This window comes from Simochromis diagramma, unplaced genomic scaffold (genome assembly GCF_900408965.1).
Source record: "Simochromis diagramma unplaced genomic scaffold, fSimDia1.1 OVJJ01000216.1, whole genome shotgun sequence".
In the NCBI taxonomy this organism is placed as follows: domain Eukaryota; kingdom Metazoa; phylum Chordata; class Actinopteri; order Cichliformes; family Cichlidae; genus Simochromis; species Simochromis diagramma.
This window is the reverse complement of record NW_024386883.1, coordinates 17,571,012-17,576,821: the sequence shown is the minus strand read 5'-3', so window position 1 is coordinate 17,576,821 and position 5,810 is coordinate 17,571,012.

Genomic DNA, 5,810 nt, shown 5'->3' with positions numbered 1-5,810 from the left:
GCCCAAAAGCACAAGGTGTGCAATACTCAGAGACATGGCCAAGGTAAGAAAGGCTGAAAGACGACCACCACTGAACAAGACACACAAGCTGAAACGTCAAGACTGGGCCAAGAAATATCTCAAGACTGGTTTTTCTAAGGTTTTATGGACTGATGAAATGAGAGTGAGTCTTGATGGGCCAGATGGATGGGCCCGTGGCTGGATTGGTAAAGGGCAGAGAGCTCCAGTCCCACTCAGACGCCAGCAAGGTGGAGGTGGAGTACTGGTTTGGGCTGGTATCATCAAAAATGAGCTTGTGGGGCCTTTTCGGGTTGGATGGAGTCAAGCTCAACTCCCAGTCCTACTGCCAGTTTCTGGAAGACACCTTCTTCAAGCAGTGGTACAGGAAGAAGTCTGCATCCTTCAAGAAAAACATGATTTTCATGCAGGACAATGCTCCATCACACGCGTCCAAGTACTCCACAGCGTGGCTGGCAAGAAAGGGTATAAAAGAAGAAAAACTAATGACATGGCCTCCTTGTTCACCTGATCTGAACCCCATTGAGAACCTGTGGTCCATCATCAAATGTGAGATTTACAAGGAGGGAAAACAGTACACCTCTCTGAACAGTGTCTGGGAGGCTGTGGTTGCTGCTGCACGCAATGTTGATGGTGAACAGATCAAAACACTGACAGAATCCATGGATGGCAGGCTTTTGAGTGTCCTTGCAAAGAAAGGTGGCTATATTGGTCGCTGATTTGTTTTTGTTTTGTTTTTGAATGTCAGAAATGTATATTTGTGAATGTGGAGATGTTATATTGGTTTCACTGGTAAAAATAAATAATTGAAATGGGTATATATTTGTTTTTTGTTAAGTTGCCTAATAATTCTGCACAGTAATAGTCACCTGCACACACAGATATCCCCCAAAATAGCTAAAACTAAAAACAAACTAAAAACTACTTCCAAGAAACATTCAGCTTTGATAATGAGTTTTTTGGGTTCATTGAGAACATGGTTGTTGTTCAATAATAAAATTATTCCTCAAAAATACAACTTGCCTAATAATTCTGCACTCCCTATATATAGGACAGAATGTTGTTGAACACGGAAACTTGTTTAACTGTCATTAATTATAACCTATGCATGTGATATTCTTTCTGACGCGAGAAGGGGCGTGAACCCTGACATAATAAAACTATTCTGAAAGTATTCTTTGACGGGAGATCTGTGTTGACAATGTAGTGTTGTGTATCTTCCCACACATGTGTTTAATAAAATCATTGTTTTGACGCACTTGGACCAGTGGTCGTTTGTCTCACACCTCAATCACGACTCGGGACAAAACCCCGAAGACCGACCACCATTTACTTACCCTGATGTATTTTTGCACCTTGTCTGCTATTTTTAAGCCTCCATGTTGTGAGTACAGCTTGAGTACTGCAAGTAAAATGCGTTTGATTTCCCCACTCCCCCCAAACATTCAGATTGATTAGTGCAAGCATAAATTGGTGAGGGGGAAATTACAGTGAGAACATGTGGGAGAACACATGATGGATGACATAACATAGCTTGTTCGGTGCATTAAAGTGACATTGTCCTGAAGGATTCAGTTATTCTCTCTGGTTAAAGAAATTGCAATGTTTTATTCATATTTATTATAAACAATCCTAATTATATATCTTGCTTCTGTGTTTGTGTCCTGTGTCACTAGAAATATGTTCTATGGTAGTTTTATACATTGATTAATGAACTGCAGAATCTCCTTATCACATTAGGTGTCCGTAATTGTCACTTAAAGTTGAACTTCATGCTTACTCCATCTTGAAAGTGATGACATCCTTGCATTACATACTTTAGGTTAATTTTCTGCAGGCAGGTTTCTGAGAGAGAACAGGCAGATTTAGAACATAACATGCAGCGTTCTATAGATGGATACATAAAAAATAAAAATGACATGTATGTGTTAACTTTTTAAACGTGTTCATTGTTCAAATTGTGATAAATAGATTTGAAAGTACTTAAAGACGCATTGGTGCTGCGGCTGCAGTGATGTGGATGCTGTATTGGTCTGTTGTGGTGAAGAGAGAGCTGAGTGTAAAAGCGAAGCTCTCAATTTACCGGTCGATCTACGTCCCTACCCTCACCTATGGTCACGAGCTGTGGGTAGTGACCGAAAGAATGACACCGCGGATACAAGCGGCGCAAATGGGCTTCCTCCGAAGGGTGGCTGGCCTCTCCCTTAGAGATAGGTTGAGAAGTTCGGGAGGGGCTCAGAGTAGAGCCGCAGCTCCTTCGAATTGAAAGGAGCCAGCTGAGGTGGTTCGGTCATTTGACAAGGTAGCTGCCTCCAAAAAGTCTCTCGATCAAAACATAAACAGACAATCTGTAGTGAAAGGCAAAAGAAGCCGTCCTCAAAAAAGAAAAGTTCCACCTGCTAGTCTGGAGTTGTCACCGCTATTAGATACACTGCTGGAAAAACAGAATTCATGTGTAGTGTTGGAACCCAGTCAGGATTAGTTTCATCCATTTCATTGGCTGGTTTGCCTGCAATAATGCCAAATAATTAGCAACTCTATAAATAGAATGTAGTTCTGCAAAATCACTCATTAGGATGTTTGTTCTAATTTGCTATGACCTCGGGGCGCATCAAAAATAAAACTAATAGCTATAAGGAGTAATATGAACTTATTTAGAACTTGGAAAGCAAGACTTTCACTTTGCCATCTACCCTCAATTAAGACTTTAATACTCTTTCCTTTTAAATATTTCTCTATTTTTTCCCCAAACAATTCCTCCTTGAAATTTAGTTATCATACAATGAAACACACACACACACAAAAAGGCTCTGGCACTCTGTAAGTTGAAACGGACATTTTCTACAGATTTTTTTTCTGCATATCTGTAGATCTGTATATTTTCATAAGAGATATTCCCATTATGAGCCAATGTGATTGTTGCTTAGGGATATACAATTAAGTTGGCACTTTCTTAGAGAAATGGCAGATTGGGCAAAATGTGCCTGGACTTGCTCGATAAATACTATATAATTCTGCCTCACTGACAACAGTTACTTCTGTTCCAACTTTTTTAGACATTTACTGAAAATTACAGTGCAGATACACTCAAACTGACAGAACTGGACCAGATACAGACTCAGGCGATGTTACCAGTGACAAGGCCTTATTTCCTTTTTAGATAAAAATGCAATAAAATGAATGTGCAAGTTTAAAAGAAAAGAAAAAGATTTTCAACAGTAAAATTTCTGGCATTCTTCTGGCAGTACTGTACTTTGGGACCTCACTAGAATAGTAATAACTAATGATTGGCAGGAGCAGGTATTCAGTGCATGAATAATATGTGGAAACCATTCTTCAGCGAGAACATTCTTCTGCATAAACTGGCTGAGATAACTTTGGAGTTCTCAAAGTCTTCTCCAAATTAGATCCATGGGACCACCTGGAAGTCCCGGGAGTGGGGCTGCTGCAGAGTTGCTAATTGGACCTCAACTTTCTCCCTCTCCTTCCATCGATGCGTCGTCTTGTGTGGGATGATCAAGGTCTCAATTACAGCAGATTCATGGAATGTGGGAGCAGCAGGGCTAATAACGATGCTTGTTTTTACAGCAGACAGACAGAGACGGAGTTCAAAAACAGGAAGATCAGAAGGCACACCGCAAAGGTAAAAGTGCAACAGCGGCTTTGAATAGCAAGCTGCAGTAACAAAAGATTAAATTCACTGTTCAGAGTAATTTCTGAGGGAATCATCAGGATTTGCTATTGTGATTTATTTTTTCTTCATAGCTCTTAAAAACATAGTCAGCTTCAGAAGCAACCTGTGTCAGTCAAAAATTTGTTGTTTGTTCATGTGACATTTCTGCTCAGCTCTGAGAAGGAGGAAGGAAACAGAGCTGTGTTGTTTCCCCATCTTTTATGTTCCATTTGCACTCGTGGTATAATAAAAGTACAGGAGATATTAAACTAAGTGGCACCAATTTTAAGCTGCAGGAGACCAAAAACTGTTTAAGAAGGAAAAGAACTAAAGAATATGCTTGCCTATATTTATTTGGTGGAAGGGGAGCCTGCCAGGCAATGCAGAAACCTAAAGTTTAATAAGACTTAGAGCCACCGTTGTGACACTTTGGACTTCCGCTAAACGTAGTTAAACTATTTGCAATATTCAGATATTTACATGTTGGAGAGAAATGTTTCTTCTAATGCAGTGTAGTTACTCACTTTCAATCAGACTCTGACATAAAATGCATTAAAACATATCAGGAAGCCATACTCAGACTCTCTTTTAGTTCAATTTCCTTTTGTTACCTTGTTTTGTAGTTTGTGTTGTTGCCAGCACTGCAACAGCACCATTTTCTGCAGGGCTTTCTGCCATTGCACCAAGCATAACCCAATCGTAAGGGTCCTGCAGTCATACTTGCAATAGAAGACCAGCCAGTAGGGAACGCCCTCTCTGTGAAAATGCTAAAATAGCCTGTCATGTTGTCATTTTTCTAAATCCTGAAAACGGAACAACAGGAGCTTCAGTCTAGTTTCCTCGCTGAACGCTTGGGTGCAAGAGATAAATATTAGGGGTTTTGCCAAATGGAAAAAAGAAAGAAAAAGACAATAACTGCCTATGTGTTGTAGACATGATGATTAGATTTACTGTTAATATGATTTTGGTTTGATCTCTGTGCAGACCAAGCATTTAATATGGTTTAAAACAGCAAAAGCAGAGACTTTTAAAGCTACTGAAAACTCAAAACAATGATCAGCATTTTGATTGTGTTTTAACCCTAAAAACATTTCTGTTTTTCTAATTTTACAACATGCTAAACCCTCAAAGACCAGCCCAGCTCTAAGCATCTTTATTTATTATATATGATTTTTAAAGGTCTTGATGAGACAGACACTCCTACAATGAAACAGAGAACCTTGCACAACCATTTAACAGTTAGTGTACAGACTGTGGTCTTTAAAACACAAATTGAAAACAAAACTGTCACAGACACACACCATAGTTGTTTTAAATACTTATCGGACATAAAATAGACTAGTTGTGCACAGCACAGCAGACTGGATCCCAACACCATTGCTGCTCTAGTGAAAGTGAATTTTCTACATCTGAAACTCTGCTTGACTCCGTCTCAGGAGATCACAGTTGAAGGCCAGTGCTCAGTGACTGTCAAGGCCTCTGAAAGTCACAAAGCAGCTAAAAATGTCTGATGAGCCTCCCTAAGGCAGACAGGACATGGATAAAGAAAGAAATGCAAGTGGATTTGCAGACAAACTGCAAATTCAGCCAGTTAAGACACAGAACATGTCATGGTATATGCGTTACATATGCTTGACTCACTCCTCATTTGCTTTTCAAGGAGCCAAAGTTATTAGTCTATTGTCCACTTTTTCTGAAGGTCTTTCAAAGTTTTTCTTTGAGTATTGGCCGATTTTTTTCCCCCACTTATTTTCAGTCCAGTCCTTAAACATGACCTTTTCAGTTTAAATTGTTTTATTTATATTGCACCAAATCACAACAAGGGTCACCTTAAGGTGGTTTATATTGTAAGGTAAAGACCCTGCGAGTGTTTACTGACGAGCCTTAAACACTACAATTATAATGTATGGTTAGGCCACTTCACTCTAACCCACGAATCATTCAAAAATGAAAATGGCACATAATTTAAGGGATGAATCAATGCTGTGTCTACACACCAGCGAACTCAGAACTAGTGTTCAATTGTATCTTTGGGCATTTTGTTACTAGCAGCTTAACAAAAAGGAAAATAACCACATCATTTCTTCCCAGGCTCAGTTTGACAGGTATAAAATAATGT